General features: G+C 45.8%; 9 non-coding genes across 9 annotated transcripts; all 9 read left to right on the plus strand.

The window, feature by feature from the left end:
* Positions 1-224: 224 nt before the first annotated feature.
* LOC130340437 (U2 spliceosomal RNA) lies at positions 225-408 on the plus strand. Its single transcript, XR_008880546.1, has one exon. It is a non-coding gene; the product is annotated as a U2 spliceosomal RNA (small nuclear RNA).
* A 2,080-nt stretch (positions 409-2,488) lies between these two features.
* Positions 2,489-2,679, plus strand: LOC130340465 (U2 spliceosomal RNA). The gene has a single exon (XR_008880567.1). It is a non-coding gene; the product is annotated as a U2 spliceosomal RNA (small nuclear RNA).
* A 2,098-nt stretch (positions 2,680-4,777) lies between these two features.
* LOC130340413 (U2 spliceosomal RNA) lies at positions 4,778-4,968 on the plus strand. The gene has a single exon (XR_008880531.1). It is a non-coding gene; the product is annotated as a U2 spliceosomal RNA (small nuclear RNA).
* Positions 4,969-7,069: 2,101 nt separating this feature from the next.
* On the plus strand, positions 7,070-7,260 carry LOC130340416 (U2 spliceosomal RNA). The gene has a single exon (XR_008880533.1). It is a non-coding gene; the product is annotated as a U2 spliceosomal RNA (small nuclear RNA).
* A 2,095-nt stretch (positions 7,261-9,355) lies between these two features.
* LOC130340466 (U2 spliceosomal RNA) lies at positions 9,356-9,546 on the plus strand. Its single transcript, XR_008880568.1, has one exon. It is a non-coding gene; the product is annotated as a U2 spliceosomal RNA (small nuclear RNA).
* Positions 9,547-11,623: 2,077 nt separating this feature from the next.
* Positions 11,624-11,814, plus strand: LOC130340467 (U2 spliceosomal RNA). Its single transcript, XR_008880569.1, has one exon. It is a non-coding gene; the product is annotated as a U2 spliceosomal RNA (small nuclear RNA).
* Positions 11,815-13,891: 2,077 nt separating this feature from the next.
* Positions 13,892-14,082, plus strand: LOC130340468 (U2 spliceosomal RNA). Its single transcript, XR_008880570.1, has one exon. It is a non-coding gene; the product is annotated as a U2 spliceosomal RNA (small nuclear RNA).
* Positions 14,083-16,159: 2,077 nt separating this feature from the next.
* LOC130340422 (U2 spliceosomal RNA) lies at positions 16,160-16,350 on the plus strand. The gene has a single exon (XR_008880539.1). It is a non-coding gene; the product is annotated as a U2 spliceosomal RNA (small nuclear RNA).
* Positions 16,351-18,440: 2,090 nt separating this feature from the next.
* Positions 18,441-18,631, plus strand: LOC130340469 (U2 spliceosomal RNA). The gene has a single exon (XR_008880571.1). It is a non-coding gene; the product is annotated as a U2 spliceosomal RNA (small nuclear RNA).
* Positions 18,632-19,227: the final 596 nt, after the last annotated feature.

A 19,227-nucleotide genomic window follows, 5' to 3' on the forward strand; every position in this document is an offset into this window, starting at 1 on the left:
TTGTTTATTTGTGTGATAGGAAGAATTTGGGGGATAAGGATGCTGAGGGGATATGGAAGTTTTTGAAATGGAGATATCTTGTAAGTTTGTAATTGGTGATGGTATTTATGTTTGTTTGAAATTGAAAATAAAAAGAAAGACCTAATGATGAGTTGGACTTTACTTCAGAAAGTCTAAGTGACGAAGTATGGAGTTGGATTTTGATGTTTTAATGTCCAAACCTGAAGGTTTAAAAAAAAAAAAAAAAAAAAAAAATCTGTTCTTATCAGTTTAATATCTGATACGTCCCCTATCTGGGGACCATATATTAAATGGATTTTTGAGAACGGGGGCCGATTTCGAAGCTTGCTTCCGTCGCCCTATGCATTGACCCGATATGGCAGTATCTTTGGGTACAGTGCACCACCCCCTTACAGGGTTAAAAAGAAAGATTCCTACTTTCATTGCTACCTGCTTGCTGGCTAGCCAGCTAGCCAGCCCTGTGGGCCTTGCTGCTGCTGCAGCCAAAAAACAAAAGGTGGTGCTGCTGCTGCTTCTGCTGCTTCTGCTTCTGCTTGTGTCTGGCCGCTGTTGGAGCGTCCAGGCACAGGACTTCTGCTGCTGCTGACTAAATGGCCTCCTTAATTGGATCATTTGAGTAGCCAGCACACCTGTGCAGGTAGGGCATGACATGATAGGCAGCTGCCTTGATAGCGGGTGGGTGCTGAATGTTCCTAATTGACAAAATAAGATTAATGCTTATGAAGAAATATAAAATCTCATCCCTTCCCCAATATCGCGCCACACCCCTACCCCTTAATTCCCTGGTTGAACTTGATGGACATATGTCTTTTTTCGACCGTACTAACTATGTAACTATGTAACATAACATGGGGGGGGGGTCTCCTGGCTGTTCACACAGGTGTGTCATTGCTGTACATTGACCATGCATTGCTTCTGTGGTATTGCAAAGGCAAAGACAAATGCTTCCAGCCATCCATTGCACTAATGGATTGGTCATCAGCTGGCTGTCTATGTCCCGCATCAATATAGACCAAAGTACAGAGGGTTAGGCTATGCTATTGTGCACCTACCTGATGCATCAGAAGGTGCGAGGCCCTTGCTAAATTCTGTGCACAGACTTTGAGATCTATACTTTAGACTGTATCTAAACCTGCTCCAACATGGACTGACATTCTGGCCTACTTTCAGCCGATGCGACTTGTCTGTCGCTGAACAGTCGCTTTTTATGTATTCAGCACCTATGTATAATGTTGTAAAAATGCTCTAGAAGCTAAAGTCGCAGAAATGTCACACATATTTGGCCTGCAACTTTCTGTGCGACAAATTCAGACAGGAAAAATCAGTATAAATCCTTAGAAAATTATCCCCCAGTGTCTCCATCTGCTGGCGGTATTGAATAAGCATTGCTGCACTGATGGGGTATGCATTAGACGAAAAAAAGAAGAAAAAGAAGAATAATACGCCCAGAAAAGAGGCGAAAAGGAGAAAAACGTAAAAAAACGTGAAAAAAAAGTAAGAGGAAGAGAAGGGAAAAAAAGGTGGAAATGGGTTTAAAAGTGATTTCGGCGGAGAAATATATATATATATATATATATATATATATATATATATACGCGCACACACACACATATATATAAACGTATTCTCCGTTGAGATATTGCAGCCGCTGCTGTGTCCAGGCCCAGGAGCCTTAGCACTGTGCTGTGATGTCACTCAATACCACTGACATCACTAGGTGTAAACAACATCTCTCCTTTGCTGTGTATGTGACTATGGAGCTGTTTGGTGATGTCGTCTATTATGGCCTTCATAGAAGCAACAGGAGATTGTTGCATCCATCTAGAACCCTCAGAACTACAGTGCTATGATGTCACTCACTTCCACAGGCCTTGCAGAGTGTAAACAACAACAACCCAGCTTTGTTGTGTATGTAACCATAGGGATTTGTGATGTCACCTAGAACCTTCACAGCAGCGACAGCTTTATGAGGAGCATCAGCACTGCTCTGCCTGAGCAGAACCATCACCGCCATAGGTTGTCAAATAACCCGGGTTTAACCCACACAGGTAAGTCCAATGGGGTGCAGGCATGTCCTCTATGCTTACAGCTTCCCGTGGGTGTTGGTTTGATACCGTTTGGGGACAGCCAAGGAGGCATCTGCAGGCAACAAAGGTAGGTGTGTGCTTGTGTGTGTGTTTCCTATGCAGATCCTAAGCCCAGTGTCACATGCAAGTAGGAGGAGTAAGAAGGGTTCCTGGCAAATCCGGGTTATGGATTGCATTTAAAAAGGCCCCGTGGGAGTGCAATGGGCCCCTGTCTTGCTGCTTAGCAATAATGGTATGGGTTTAGGTTCTGCTGTGTGTACTGGTGGTTGACTGCCCCCCAGCCCAGAGTGTGCATGGAAAATTGTCTGGCAGCCTCCCTGACAGCAAGCAGTGATAGTGCCCATGAAGGGCACCTTGTTGGGCCCGCCCCTTTCACGGTTATCGCTTCTCGGCCTTTTGGCTAAGATCAAGTGTAGTATCTGTTCTTATCAGTTTAATATCTGATACGTCCCCTATCTGGGGACCATATATTAAATGGATTTTTGAGAACGGGGGCCGATTTCGAAGCTTGCTTCCGTCGCCCTATGCATTGACCCGATATGGCAGTATCTTCGGGTACAGTGCACCACCCCCTTACAGGGTTAAAAAGAAAGATTCCTACTTTCATTGCTACCTGCTTGCTGGCTAGCCAGCTAGCCAGCCCTGTGGGCCTTGCTGCTGCTGCAGCCAAAAAACAAAAGGTGGTGCTGCTGCTGCTTCTGCTGCTTCTGCTTCTGCTTGTGTCTGGCCGCTGTTGGAGCGTCCAGGCACAGGACTTCTGCTGCTGCTGACTAAATGGCCTCCTTAATTGGATCATTTGAGTAGCCAGCACACCTGTGCAGGTAGGGCATGACATGATAGGCAGCTGCCTTGATAGCGGGTGGGTGCTGAATGTTCCTAATTGACAAAATAAGATTAATGCTTATGAAGAAATATAAAATCTCATCCCTTCCCCAATATCGCGCCACACCCCTACCCCTTAATTCCCTGGTTGAACTTGATGGACATATGTCTTTTTTCGACCGTACTAACTATGTAACTATGTAACATAACATGGGGGGGGGGAAGGGGGGGTCTCCTGGCTGTTCACACAGGTGTGTCATTGCTGTACATTGACCATGCATTGCTTCTGTGGTATTGCAAAGGCAAAGACAAATGCTTCCAGCCATCCATTGCACTAATGGATTGGTCATCAGCTGGCTGTCTATGTCCCGCATCAATATAGACCAAAGTACAGAGGGTTAGGCTATGCTATTGTGCACCTACCTGATGCATCAGAAGGTGCGAGGCCCTTGCTAAATTCTGTGCACAGACTTTGAGATCTATACTTTAGACTGTATCTAAACCTGCTCCAACATGGACTGACATTCTGGCCTACTTTCAGCCGATGCGACTTGTCTGTCGCTGAACAGTCGCTTTTTATGTATTCAGCACCTATGTATAATGTTGTAAAAATGCTCTAGAAGCTAAAGTCGCAGAAATGTCACACATATTTGGCCTGCAACTTTCTGTGCGACAAATTCAGACAGGAAAAATCAGTATAAATCCTTAGAAAATTATCCCCCAGTGTCTCCATCTGCTGGCGGTATTGAATAAGCATTGCTGCACTGATGGGGTATGCATTAGACGAAAAAAAAGAAGAAAAAGAAGAATAATACGCCCAGAAAATAGGCGAAAAGGAGAAAAACGTAAAAAAACGTGAAAAAAAAGTAAGAGGAAGAGAAGGGAAAAAGAGGTGGAAATGGGTTTAAAAGTGATTTCGGCGGAGAAATATATATATATATATATATATATATATATATATATATATATATATACGCGCACACACACACATATATATAAACGTATTCTCCGTTGAGATATTGCAGCCGCTGCTGTGTCCAGGCCCAGGAGCCTTAGCACTGTGCTGTGATGTCACTCAATACCACTGACATCACTAGGTGTAAACAACATCTCTCCTTTGCTGTGTATGTGACTATGGAGCTGTTTGGTGATGTCGTCTATTATGGCCTTCATAGAAGCAACAGGAGATTGTTGCATCCATCTAGAACCCTCAGAACTACAGTGCTATGATGTCACTCACTTCCACAGGCCTTGCAGAGTGTAAACAACAACAACCCAGCTTTGTTGTGTATGTAACCATAGGGATTTGTGATGTCACCTAGAACCTTCACAGCAGCGACAGCTTTATGAGGAGCATCAGCACTGCTCTGCCTGAGCAGAACCATCACCGCCATAGGTTGTCAAATAACCCGGGTTTAACCCACACAGGTAAGTCCAATGGGGTGCAGGCATGTCCTCTATGCTTACAGCTTCCCGTGGGTGTTGGTTTGATACCGTTTGGGGACAGCCAAGGAGGCATCTGCAGGCAACAAAGGTAGGTGTGTGCTTGTGTGTGTGTTTCCTATGCAGATCCTAAGCCCAGTGTCACATGCAAGTAGGAGGAGTAAGAAGGGTTCCTGGCAAATCCGGGTTATGGATTGCATTTAAAAAGGCCCCGTGGGAGTGCAATGGGCCCCTGTCTTGCTGCTTAGCAATAATGGTATGGGTTTAGGTTCTGCTGTGTGTACTGGTGGTTGACTGCCCCCCAGCCCAGAGTGTGCATGGAAAATTGTCTGGCAGCCTCCCTGACAGCAAGCAGTGATAGTGCCCATGAAGGGCACCTTGTTGGGCCCGCCCCTTTCACGGTTATCGCTTCTCGGCCTTTTGGCTAAGATCAAGTGTAGTATCTGTTCTTATCAGTTTAATATCTGATACGTCCCCTATCTGGGGACCATATATTAAATGGATTTTTGAGAACGGGGGCCGATTTCGAAGCTTGCTTCCGTCGCCCTATGCATTGACCTGATATGGCAGTATCTTCGGGTACAGTGCACCACCCCCTTACAGGGTTAAAAAGAAAGATTCCTACTTTCATTGCTACCTGCTTGCTGGCTAGCCAGCTAGCCAGCCCTGTGGGCCTTGCTGCTGCTGCAGCCAAAAAACAAAAGGTGGTGCTGCTGCTGCTTCTGCTGCTTCTGCTTCTGCTTGTGTCTGGCCGCTGTTGGAGCGTCCAGGCACAGGACTTCTGCTGCTGCTGACTAAATGGCCTCCTTAATTGGATCATTTGAGTAGCCAGCACACCTGTGCAGGTAGGGCATGACATGATAGGCAGCTGCCTTGATAGCGGGTGGGTGCTGAATGTTCCTAATTGACAAAATAAGATTAATGCTTATGAAGAAATATAAAATCTCATCCCTTCCCCAATATCGCGCCACACCCCTACCCCTTAATTCCCTGGTTGAACTTGATGGACATATGTCTTTTTTCGACCGTACTAACTATGTAACTATGTAACATAACATGGGGGGGGGGGGGGGGGTCTCCTGGCTGTTCACACAGGTGTGTCATTGCTGTACATTGACCATGCATTGCTTCTGTGGTATTGCAAAGGCAAAGACAAATGCTTCTAGCCATCCATTGCACTAATGGATTGGTCATCAGCTGGCTGTCTATGTCCCGCATCAATATAGACCAAAGTACAGAGGGTTAGGCTATGCTATTGTGCACCTACCTGATGCATCAGAAGGTGCGAGGCCCTTGCTAAATTCTGTGCACAGACTTTGAGATCTATACTTTAGACTGTATCTAAACCTGCTCCAACATGGACTGACATTCTGGCCTACTTTCAGCCGATGCGACTTGTCTGTCGCTGAACAGTCGCTTTTTATGTATTCAGCACCTATGTATAATGTTGTAAAAATGCTCTAGAAGCTAAAGTCGCAGAAATGTCACACATATTTGGCCTGCAACTTTCTGTGCGACAAATTCAGACAGGAAAAATCAGTATAAATCCTTAGAAAATTATCCCCCAGTGTCTCCATCTGCTGGCGGTATTGAATAAGCATTGCTGCACTGATGGGGTATGCATTAGACGAAAAAAAAGAAGAAAAAGAAGAATAATACGCCCAGAAAAGAGGCGAAAAGGAGAAAAACGTAAAAAAACGTGAAAAAAAAGTAAGAGGAAGAGAAGGGAAAAAAAGGTGGAAATGGGTTTAAAAGTGATTTCGGCGGAGTATATATATATATATATATATATATATATATATATATATATATATATATATACGCGCACACACACACATATATATATAAACGTATTCTCCGTTGAGATATTGCAGCCGCTGCTGTGTCCAGGCCCAGGAGCCTTAGCACTGTGCTGTGATGTCACTCAATACCACTGACATCACTAGGTGTAAACAACATCTCTCCTTTGCTGTGTATGTGACTATGGAGCTGTTTGGTGATGTCGTCTATTATGGCCTTCATAGAAGCAACAGGAGATTGTTGCATCCATCTAGAACCCTCAGAACTACAGTGCTATGATGTCACTCACTTCCACAGGCCTTGCAGAGTGTAAACAACAACAACCCAGCTTTGTTGTGTATGTAACCATAGGGATTTGTGATGTCACCTAGAACCTTCACAGCAGCGACAGCTTTATGAGGAGCATCAGCACTGCTCTGCCTGAGCAGAACCATCACCGCCATAGGTTGTCAAATAACCCGGGTTTAACCCACACAGGTAAGTCCAATGGGGTGCAGGCATGTCCTCTATGCTTACAGCTTCCCGTGGGTGTTGGTTTGATACCGTTTGGGGACAGCCAAGGAGGCATCTGCAGGCAACAAAGGTAGGTGTGTGCTTGTGTGTGTGTTTCCTATGCAGATCCTAAGCCCAGTGTCACATGCAAGTAGGAGGAGTAAGAAGGGTTCCTGGCAAATCCGGGTTATGGATTGCATTTAAAAAGGCCCCGTGGGAGTGCAATGGGCCCCTGTCTTGCTGCTTAGCAATAATGGTATGGGTTTAGGTTCTGCTGTGTGTACTGGTGGTTGACTGCCCCCCAGCCCAGAGTGTGCATGGAAAATTGTCTGGCAGCCTCCCTGACAGCAAGCAGTGATAGTGCCCATGAAGGGCACCTTGTTGGGCCCGCCCCTTTCACGGTTATCGCTTCTCGGCCTTTTGGCTAAGATCAAGTGTAGTATCTGTTCTTATCAGTTTAATATCTGATACGTCCCCTAACTGGGGACCATATATTAAATGGATTTTTGAGAACGGGGGCCGATTTCGAAGCTTGCTTCCGTCGCCCTATGCATTGACCTGATATGGCAGTATCTTCGGGTACAGTGCACCACCCCCTTACAGGGTTAAAAAGAAAGATTCCTACTTTCATTGCTACCTGCTTGCTGGCTAGCCAGCTAGCCAGCCCTGTGGGCCTTGCTGCTGCTGCAGCCAAAAAACAAAAGGTGGTGCTGCTGCTGCTTCTGCTTCTGCTTGTGTCTGGCCGCTGTTGGAGCGTCCAGGCACAGGACTTCTGCTGCTGCTGACTAAATGGCCTCCTTAATTGGATCATTTGAGTAGCCAGCACACCTGTGCAGGTAGGGCATGACATGATAGGCAGCTGCCTTGATAGCGGGTGGGTGCTGAATGTTCCTAATTGACAAAATAAGATTAATGCTTATGAAGAAATATAAAATCTCATCCCTTCCCCAATATCGCGCCACACCCCTACCCCTTAATTCCCTGGTTGAACTTGATGGACATATGTCTTTTTTCGACCGTACTAACTATGTAACTATGTAACATAACATGGGGGGGGGGGGGGGTCTCCTGGCTGTTCACACAGGTGTGTCATTGCTGTACATTGACCATGCATTGCTTCTGTGGTATTGCAAAGGCAAAGACAAATGCTTCCAGCCATCCATTGCACTAATGGATTGGTCATCAGCTGGCTGTCTATGTCCCGCATCAATATAGACCAAAGTACAGAGGGTTAGGCTATGCTATTGTGCACCTACCTGATGCATCAGAAGGTGCGAGGCCCTTGCTAAATTCTGTGCACAGACTTTGAGATCTATACTTTAGACTGTATCTAAACCTGCTCCAACATGGACTGACATTCTGGCCTACTTTCAGCCGATGCGACTTGTCTGTCGCTGAACAGTCGCTTTTTATGTATTCAGCACCTATGTATAATGTTGTAAAAATGCTCTAGAAGCTAAAGTCGCAGAAATGTCACACATATTTGGCCTGCAACTTTCTGTGCGACAAATTCAGACAGGAAAAATCAGTATAAATCCTTAGAAAATTATCCCCCAGTGTCTCCATCTGCTGGCGGTATTGAATAAGCATTGCTGCACTGATGGGGTATGCATTAGACGAAAAAAAAGAAGAAAAAGAAGAATAATACGCCCAGAAAAGAGGCGAAAAGGAGAAAAACGTAAAAAAACGTGAAAAAAAAGTAAGAGGAAGAGAAGGGAAAAAAAGGTGGAAATGGGTTTAAAAGTGATTTCGGCGGAGAAATATATATATATATATATATATATATATATATATATATATATATATATATATATACGCGCACACACACACATATATATATAAACGTATTCTCCGTTGAGATATTGCAGCCGCTGCTGTGTCCAGGCCCAGGAGCCTTAGCACTGTGCTGTGATGTCACTCAATACCACTGACATCACTAGGTGTAAACAACATCTCTCCTTTGCTGTGTATGTGACTATGGAGCTGTTTGGTGATGTCGTCTATTATGGCCTTCATAGAAGCAACAGGAGATTGTTGCATCCATCTAGAACCCTCAGAACTACAGTGCTGTGATGTCACTCACTTCCACAGGCCTTGCAGAGTGTAAACAACAACAACCCAGCTTTGTTGTGTATGTAACCATAGGGATTTGTGATGTCACCTAGAACCTTCACAGCAGCGACAGCTTTATGAGGAGCATCAGCACTGCTCTGCCTGAGCAGAACCATCACCGCCATAGGTTGTCAAATAACCCGGGTTTAACCCACACAGGTAAGTCCAATGGGGTGCAGGCATGTCCTCTATGCTTACAGCTTCCCGTGGGTGTTGGTTTGATACCGTTTGGGGACAGCCAAGGAGGCATCTGCAGGCAACAAAGGTAGGTGTGTGCTTGTGTGTGTGTTTCCTATGCAGATCCTAAGCCCAGTGTCACATGCAAGTAGGAGGAGTAAGAAGGGTTCCTGGCAAATCCGGGTTATGGATTGCATTTAAAAAGGCCCCGTGGGAGTGCAATGGGCCCCTGTCTTGCTGCTTAGCAATAATGGTATGGGTTTAGGTTCTGCTGTGTGTACTGGTGGTTGACTGCCCCCCAGCCCAGAGTGTGCATGGAAAATTGTCTGGCAGCCTCCCTGACAGCAAGCAGTGATAGTGCCCATGAAGGGCACCTTGTTGGGCCCGCCCCTTTCACGGTTATCGCTTCTCGGCCTTTTGGCTAAGATCAAGTGTAGTATCTGTTCTTATCAGTTTAATATCTGATACGTCCCCTATCTGGGGACCATATATTAAATGGATTTTTGAGAACGGGGGCCGATTTCGAAGCTTGCTTCCGTCGCCCTATGCATTGACCCGATATGGCAGTATCTTCGGGTACAGTGCACCACCCCCTTACAGGGTTAAAAAGAAAGATTCCTACTTTCATTGCTACCTGCTTGCTGGCTAGCCAGCTAGCCAGCCCTGTGGGCCTTGCTGCTGCTGCAGCCAAAAAACAAAAGGTGGTGCTTCTGCTGCTTCTGCTTGTGTCTGGCCGCTGTTGGAGCGTCCAGGCACAGGACTTCTGCTGCTGCTGACTAAATGGCCTCCTTAATTGGATCATTTGAGTAGCCAGCACACCTGTGCAGGTAGGGCATGACATGATAGGCAGCTGCCTTGATAGCGGGTGGGTGCTGAATGTTCCTAATTGACAAAATAAGATTAATGCTTATGAAGAAATATAAAATCTCATCCCTTCCCCAATATCGCGCCACACCCCTACCCCTTAATTCCCTGGTTGAACTTGATGGACATATGTCTTTTTTCGACCGTACTAACTATGTAACTATGTAACATAACATGGGGGGGGGGGGGGTCTCCTGGCTGTTCACACAGGTGTGTCATTGCTGTACATTGACCATGCATTGCTTCTGTGGTATTGCAAAGGCAAAGACAAATGCTTCCAGCCATCCATTGCACTAATGGATTGGTCATCAGCTGGCTGTCTATGTCCCGCATCAATATAGACCAAAGTACAGAGGGTTAGGCTATGCTATTGTGCACCTACCTGATGCATCAGAAGGTGCGAGGCCCTTGCTAAATTCTGTGCACAGACTTTGAGATCTATACTTTAGACTGTATCTAAACCTGCTCCAACATGGACTGACATTCTGGCCTACTTTCAGCCGATGCGACTTGTCTGTCGCTGAACAGTCGCTTTTTATGTATTCAGCACCTATGTATAATGTTGTAAAAATGCTCTAGAAGCTAAAGTCGCAGAAATGTCACACATATTTGGCCTGCAACTTTCTGTGCGACAAATTCAGACAGGAAAAATCAGTATAAATCCTTAGAAAATTATCCCCCAGTGTCTCCATCTGCTGGCGGTATTGAATAAGCATTGCTGCACTGATGGGGTATGCATTAGACGAAAAAAAAGAAGAAAAAGAAGAATAATACGCCCAGAAAAGAGGCGAAAAGGAGAAAAACGTAAAAAAACGTGAAAAAAAAGTAAGAGGAAGAGAAGGGAAAAAAAGGTGGAAATGGGTTTAAAAGTGATTTCGGCGGAGAATATATATATATATATATATATATATATATATATATATATATATACGCGCACACACACACATATATATATAAACGTATTCTCCGTTGAGATATTGCAGCCGCTGCTGTGTCCAGGCCCAGGAGCCTTAGCACTGTGCTGTGATGTCACTCAATACCACTGACATCACTAGGTGTAAACAACATCTCTCCTTTGCTGTGTATGTGACTATGGAGCTGTTTGGTGATGTCGTCTATTATGGCCTTCATAGAAGCAACAGGAGATTGTTGCATCCATCTAGAACCCTCAGAACTACAGTGCTGTGATGTCACTCACTTCCACAGGCCTTGCAGAGTGTAAACAACAACAACCCAGCTTTGTTGTGTATGTAACCATAGGGATTTGTGATGTCACCTAGAACCTTCACAGCAGCGACAGCTTTATGAGGAGCATCAGCACTGCTCTGCCTGAGCAGAACCATCACCGCCATAGGTTGTCAAATAACCCGGGTTTAACCCACACAGGTAAGTCCAATGGGGTGCAGGCATGTCCTCTATGCTTACAGCTTCCCGTGGGTGTTGGTTTGATACCGTTTGGGGACAGCCAAGGAGGCATCTGCAGGCAACAAAGGTAGGTGTGTGCTTGTGTGTGTGTTTCCTATGCAGATCCTAAGCCCAGTGTCACATGCAAGTAGGAGGAGTAAGAAGGGTTCCTGGCAAATCCGGGTTATGGATTGCATTTAAAAAGGCCCCGTGGGAGTGCAATGGGCCCCTGTCTTGCTGCTTAGCAATAATGGTATGGGTTTAGGTTCTGCTGTGTGTACTGGTGGTTGACTGCCCCCCAGCCCAGAGTGTGCATGGAAAATTGTCTGGCAGCCTCCCTGACAGCAAGCAGTGATAGTGCCCATGAAGGGCACCTTGTTGGGCCCGCCCCTTTCACGGTTATCGCTTCTCGGCCTTTTGGCTAAGATCAAGTGTAGTATCTGTTCTTATCAGTTTAATATCTGATACGTCCCCTATCTGGGGACCATATATTAAATGGATTTTTGAGAACGGGGGCCGATTTCGAAGCTTGCTTCCGTCGCCCTATGCATTGACCCGATATGGCAGTATCTTCGGGTACAGTGCACCACCCCCTTACAGGGTTAAAAAGAAAGATTCCTACTTTCATTGCTACCTGCTTGCTGGCTAGCCAGCTAGCCAGCCCTGTGGGCCTTGCTGCTGCTGCAGCCAAAAAACAAAAGGTGGTGCTTCTGCTGCTTCTGCTTGTGTCTGGCCGCTGTTGGAGCGTCCAGGCACAGGACTTCTGCTGCTGCTGACTAAATGGCCTCCTTAATTGGATCATTTGAGTAGCCAGCACACCTGTGCAGGTAGGGCATGACATGATAGGCAGCTGCCTTGATAGCGGGTGGGTGCTGAATGTTCCTAATTGACAAAATAAGATTAATGCTTATGAAGAAATATAAAATCTCATCCCTTCCCCAATATCGCGCCACACCCCTACCCCTTAATTCCCTGGTTGAACTTGATGGACATATGTCTTTTTTCGACCGTACTAACTATGTAACTATGTAACATAACATGGGGGGGGGGGGGTCTCCTGGCTGTTCACACAGGTGTGTCATTGCTGTACATTGACCATGCATTGCTTCTGTGGTATTGCAAAGGCAAAGACAAATGCTTCCAGCCATCCATTGCACTAATGGATTGGTCATCAGCTGGCTGTCTATGTCCCGCATCAATATAGACCAAAGTACAGAGGGTTAGGCTATGCTATTGTGCACCTACCTGATGCATCAGAAGGTGCGAGGCCCTTGCTAAATTCTGTGCACAGACTTTGAGATCTATACTTTAGACTGTATCTAAACCTGCTCCAACATGGACTGACATTCTGGCCTACTTTCAGCCGATGCGACTTGTCTGTCGCTGAACAGTCGCTTTTTATGTATTCAGCACCTATGTATAATGTTGTAAAAATGCTCTAGAAGCTAAAGTCGCAGAAATGTCACACATATTTGGCCTGCAACTTTCTGTGCGACAAATTCAGACAGGAAAAATCAGTATAAATCCTTAGAAAATTATCCCCCAGTGTCTCCATCTGCTGGCGGTATTGAATAAGCATTGCTGCACTGATGGGGTATGCATTAGACGAAAAAAAAGAAGAAAAAGAAGAATAATACGCCCAGAAAAGAGGCGAAAAGGAGAAAAACGTAAAAAAACGTGAAAAAAAAGTAAGAGGAAGAGAAGGGAAAAAAAGGTGGAAATGGGTTTAAAAGTGATTTCGGCGGAGAAATATATATATATATATATATATATATATATATATATATATATATACGCGCACACACACACATATATATATAAACGTATTCTCCGTTGAGATATTGCAGCCGCTGCTGTGTCCAGGCCCAGGAGCCTTAGCACTGTGCTGTGATGTCACTCAATACCACTGACATCACTAGGTGTAAACAACATCTCTCCTTTGCTGTGTATGTGACTATGGAGCTGTTTGGTGATGTCGTCTATTATGGCCTTCATAGAAGCAACAGGAGATTGTTGCATCCATCTAGAACCCTCAGAACTACAGTGCTATGATGTCACTCACTTCCACAGGCCTTGCAGAGTGTAAACAACAACAACCCAGCTTTGTTGTGTATGTAACCATAGGGATTTGTGATGTCACCTAGAACCTTCACAGCAGCGACAGCTTTATGAGGAGCATCAGCACTGCTCTGCCTGAGCAGAACCATCACCGCCATAGGTTGTCAAATAACCCGGGTTTAACCCACACAGGTAAGTCCAATGGGGTGCAGGCATGTCCTCTATGCTTACAGCTTCCCGTGGGTGTTGGTTTGATACCGTTTGGGGACAGCCAAGGAGGCATCTGCAGGCAACAAAGGTAGGTGTGTGCTTGTGTGTGTGTTTCCTATGCAGATCCTAAGCCCAGTGTCACATGCAAGTAGGAGGAGTAAGAAGGGTTCCTGGCAAATCCGGGTTATGGATTGCATTTAAAAAGGCCCCGTGGGAGTGCAATGGGCCCCTGTCTTGCTGCTTAGCAATAATGGTATGGGTTTAGGTTCTGCTGTGTGTACTGGTGGTTGACTGCCCCCCAGCCCAGAGTGTGCATGGAAAATTGTCTGGCAGCCTCCCTGACAGCAAGCAGTGATAGTGCCCATGAAGGGCACCTTGTTGGGCCCGCCCCTTTCACGGTTATCGCTTCTCGGCCTTTTGGCTAAGATCAAGTGTAGTATCTGTTCTTATCAGTTTAATATCTGATACGTCCCCTATCTGGGGACCATATATTAAATGGATTTTTGAGAACGGGGGCCGATTTCGAAGCTTGCTTCCGTCGCCCTATGCATTGACCCGATATGGCAGTATCTTCGGGTACAGTGCACCACCCCCTTACAGGGTTAAAAAGAAAGATTCCTACTTTCATTGCTACCTGCTTGCTGGCTAGCCAGCTAGCCAGCCCTGTGGGCCTTGCTGCTGCTGCAGCCAAAAAACAAAAGGTGGTGCTGCTGCTGCTTCTGCTGCTTCTGCTTCTGCTTGTGTCTGGCCGCTGTTGGAGCGTCCAGGCACAGGACTTCTGCTGCTGCTGACTAAATGGCCTCCTTAATTGGATCATTTGAGTAGCCAGCACACCTGTGCAGGTAGGGCATGACATGATAGGCAGCTGCCTTGATAGCGGGTGGGTGCTGAATGTTCCTAATTGACAAAATAAGATTAATGCTTATGAAGAAATATAAAATCTCATCCCTTCCCCAATATCGCGCCACACCCCTACCCCTTAATTCCCTGGTTGAACTTGATGGACATATGTCTTTTTTCGACCGTACTAACTATGTAACTATGTAACATAACATGGGGGGGGGCTCCTGGCTGTTCACACAGGTGTGTCATTGCTGTACATTGACCATGCATTGCTTCTGTGGTATTGCAAAGGCAAAGACAAATGCTTCCAGCCATCCATTGCACTAATGGATTGGTCATCAGCTGGCTGTCTATGTCCCGCATCAATATAGACCAAAGTACAGAGGGTTAGGCTATGCTATTGTGCACCTACCTGATGCATCAGAAGGTGCGAGGCCCTTGCTAAATTCTGTGCACAGACTTTGAGATCTATACTTTAGACTGTATCTAAACCTGCTCCAACATGGACTGACATTCTGGCCTACTTTCAGCCGATGCGACTTGTCTGTCGCTGAACAGTCGCTTTTTATGTATTCAGCACCTATGTATAATGTTGTAAAAATGCTCTAGAAGCTAAAGTCGCAGAAATGTCACACATATTTGGCCTGCAACTTTCTGTGCGACAAATTCAGACAGGAAAAATCAGTATAAATCCTTAGAAAATTATCCCCCAGTGTCTCCATCTGCTGGCGGTATTGAATAAGCATTGCTGCACTGATGGGGTATGCATTAGACGAAAAAAAAGAAGAAAAAGAAGAATAATACGCCCAGAAAATAGGCGAAAAGGAGAAAAACGTAAAAAAACGTGAAAAAAAAGTAAGAGGAAGAGAAGGGAAAAAAAGGTGGAAATGGGTTTAAAAGTGATTTCGGCGGAGAAATATATATATATATATATATATATATATATATATATACGCGCACACACACACATATATATAAACGTATTCTCCGTTGAGATATTGCAGCCGCTGCTGTGTCCAGGCCCAGGAGCCTTAGCACTGTGCTGTGATGTCACTCAATACCACTGACATCACTAGGTGTAAACAACATCTCTCCTTTGCTGTGTATGTGACTATGGAGCTGTTTGGTGATGTCGTCTATTATGGCCTTCATAGAAGCAACAGGAGATTGTTGCATCCATCTAGAACCCTCAGAACTACAGTGCTATGATGTCACTCACTTCCACAGGCCTTGCAGAGTGTAAACAACAACAACCCAGCTTTGTTGTGTATGTAACCATAGGGATTTGTGATGTCACCTAGAACCTTCACAGCAGCGACAGCTTTATGAGGAGCATCAGCACTGCTCTGCCTGAGCAGAACCATCACCGCCATAGGTTGTCAAATAACCCGGGTTTAACCCACACAGGTAAGTCCAATGGGGTGCAGGCATGTCCTCTATGCTTACAGCTTCCCGTGGGTGTTGGTTTGATACCGTTTGGGGACAGCCAAGGAGGCATCTGCAGGCAACAAAGGTAGGTGTGTGCTTGTGTGTGTGTTTCCTATGCAGATCCTAAGCCCAGTGTCACATGCAAGTAGGAGGAGTAAGAAGGGTTCCTGGCAAATCCGGGTTATGGATTGCATTTAAAAAGGCCCCGTGGGAGTGCAATGGGCCCCTGTCTTGCTGCTTAGCAATAATGGTATGGGTTTAGGTTCTGCTGTGTGTACTGGTGGTTGACTGCCCCCCAGCCCAGAGTGTGCATGGAAAATTGTCTGGCAGCCTCCCTGACAGCAAGCAGTGATAGTGCCCATGAAGGGCACCTTGTTGGGCCCGCCCCTTTCACGGTTATCGCTTCTCGGCCTTTTGGCTAAGATCAAGTGTAGTATCTGTTCTTATCAGTTTAATATCTGATACGTCCCCTATCTGGGGACCATATATTAAATGGATTTTTGAGAACGGGGGCCGATTTCGAAGCTTGCTTCCGTCGCCCTATGCATTGACCTGATATGGCAGTATCTTCGGGTAAAGTGCACCACCCCCTTACAGGGTTAAAAAGAAAGATTCCTACTTTCATTGCTACCTGCTTGCTGGCTAGCCAGCTAGCCAGCCCTGTGGGCCTTGCTGCTGCTGCAGCCAAAAAACAAAAGGTGGTGCTGCTGCTGCTTCTGCTGCTTCTGCTGCTTCTGCTTGTGTCTGGCCGCTGTTGGAGCGTCCAGGCACAGGACTTCTGCTGCTGCTGACTAAATGGCCTCCTTAATTGGATCATTTGAGTAGCCAGCACACCTGTGCAGGTAGGGCATGACATGATAGGCAGCTGCCTTGATAGCGGGTGGGTGCTGAATGTTCCTAATTGACAAAATAAGATTAATGCTTATGAAGAAATATAAAATCTCATCCCTTCCCCAATATCGCGCCACACCCCTACCCCTTAATTCCCTGGTTGAACTTGATGGACATATGTCTTTTTTCGACCGTACTAACTATGTAACTATGTAACATAACATGGGGGGGGGGGGGGTCTCCTGGCTGTTCACACAGGTGTGTCATTGCTGTACATTGACCATGCATTGCTTCTGTGGTATTGCAAAGGCAAAGACAAATGCTTCCAGCCATCCATTGCACTAATGGATTGGTCATCAGCTGGCTGTCTATGTCCCGCATCAATATAGACCAAAGTACAGAGGGTTAGGCTATGCTATTGTGCACCTACCTGATGCATCAGAAGGTGCGAGGCCCTTGCTAAATTCTGTGCACAGACTTTGAGATCTATACTTTAGACTGTATCTAAACCTGCTCCAACATGGACTGACATTCTGGCCTACTTTCAGCCGATGCGACTTGTCTGTCGCTGAACAGTCGCTTTTTATGTATTCAGCACCTATGTATAATGTTGTAAAAATGCTCTAGAAGCTAAAGTCGCAGAAATGTCACACATATTTGGCCTGCAACTTTCTGTGCGACAAATTCAGACAGGAAAAATCAGTATAAATCCTTAGAAAATTATCCCCCAGTGTCTCCATCTGCTGGCGGCATTGAATAAGCATTGCTGCACTGATGGGGTATGCATTAGACGAAAAAAAAGAAGAAAAAGAAGAATAATACGCCCAGAAAAGAGGCGAAAAGGAGAAAAACGTAAAAAAACGTGAAAAAAAAGTAAGAGGAAGAGAAGGGAAAAAAAGGTGGAAATGGGTTTAAAAGTGATTTCGGCGGAGAAATATATATATATATATATATATATATATATATATATATACGCGCACACACACACATATATATATAAACGTATTCTCCGTTGAGATATTGCAGCCGCTGCTGTGTCCAGGCCCAGGAGCCTTAGCACTGTGCTGTGATGTCACTCAATACCACTGACATCACTAGGTGTAAACAACATCTCTCCTTTGCTGTGTATGTGACTATGGAGCTGTTTGGTGATGTCGTCTATTATGGCCTTCATAGAAGCAACAGGAGATTGTTGCATCCATCTAGAACCCTCAGAACTACAGTGCTATGATGTCACTCACTTCCACAGGCCTTGCAGAGTGTAAACAACAACAACCCAGCTTTGTTGTGTATGTAACCATAGGGATTTGTGATGTCACCTAGAACCTTCACAGCAGCGACAGCTTTATGAGGAGCATCAGCACTGCTCTGCCTGAGCAGAACCATCACCGCCATAGGTTGTCAAATAACCCGGGTTTAACCCACACAGGTAAGTCCAATGGGGTGCAGGCATGTCCTCTATGCTTACAGCTTCCCGTGGGTGTTGGTTTGATACCGTTTGGGGACAGCCAAGGAGGCATCTGCAGGCAACAAAGGTAGGTGTGTGCTTGTGTGTGTGTTTCCTATGCAGATCCTAAGCCCAGTGTCACATGCAAGTAGGAGGAGTAAGAAGGGTTCCTGGCAAATCCGGGTTATGGATTGCATTTAAAAAGGCCCCGTGGGAGTGCAATGGGCCCCTGTCTTGCTGCTTAGCAATAATGGTATGGGTTTAGGTTCTGCTGTGTGTACTGGTGGTTGACTGCCCCCCAGCCCAGAGTGTGCATGGAAAATTGTCTGGCAGCCTCCCTGACAGCAAGCAGTGATAGTGCCCATGAAGGGCACCTTGTTGGGCCCGCCCCTTTCACGGTTATCGCTTCTCGGCCTTTTGGCTAAGATCAAGTGTAGTATCTGTTCTTATCAGTTTAATATCTGATACGTCCCCTATCTGGGGACCATATATTAAATGGATTTTTGAGAACGGGGGCCGATTTCGAAGCTTGCTTCCGTCGCCCTATGCATTGACCCGATATGGCAGTATCTTCGGGTACAGTGCACCACCCCCTTACAGGGTTAAAAAGAAAGATTCCTACTTTCATTGCTACCTGCTTGCTGGCTAGCCAGCTAGCCAGCCCTGTGGGCCTTGCTGCTGCTGCAGCCAAAAAACAAAAGGTGGTGCTGCTGCTGCTTCTGCTGCTTCTGCTTCTGCTTGTGTCTGGCCGCTGTTGGAGCGTCCAGGCACAGGACTTCTGCTGCTGCTGACTAAATGGCCTCCTTAATTGGATCATTTGAGTAGCCAGCACACCTGTGCAGGTAGGTCATGACATGATAGGCAGCTGCCTTGATAGCGGGTGGGTGCTGAATGTTCCTAATTGACAAAATAAGATTAATGCTTATGAAGAAATATAAAATCTCATCCCTTCCCCAATATCGCGCCACACCCCTACCCCTTAATTCCCTGGTTGAACTTGATGGACATATGTCTTTTTTCGACCGTACTAACTATGTAACTATGTAACATAACATGGGGGGGGGGGGGGTCTCCTGGCTGTTCACACAGGTGTGTCATTGCTGTACATTGACCATGCATTGCTTCTGTGGTATTGCAAAGGCAAAGACAAATGCTTCCAGCCATCCATTGCACTAATGGATTGGTCAT

Source organism: Hyla sarda, unplaced genomic scaffold, assembly GCF_029499605.1.
Source record: "Hyla sarda isolate aHylSar1 unplaced genomic scaffold, aHylSar1.hap1 scaffold_591, whole genome shotgun sequence".
Lineage (NCBI taxonomy): Eukaryota > Metazoa > Chordata > Amphibia > Anura > Hylidae > Hyla > Hyla sarda.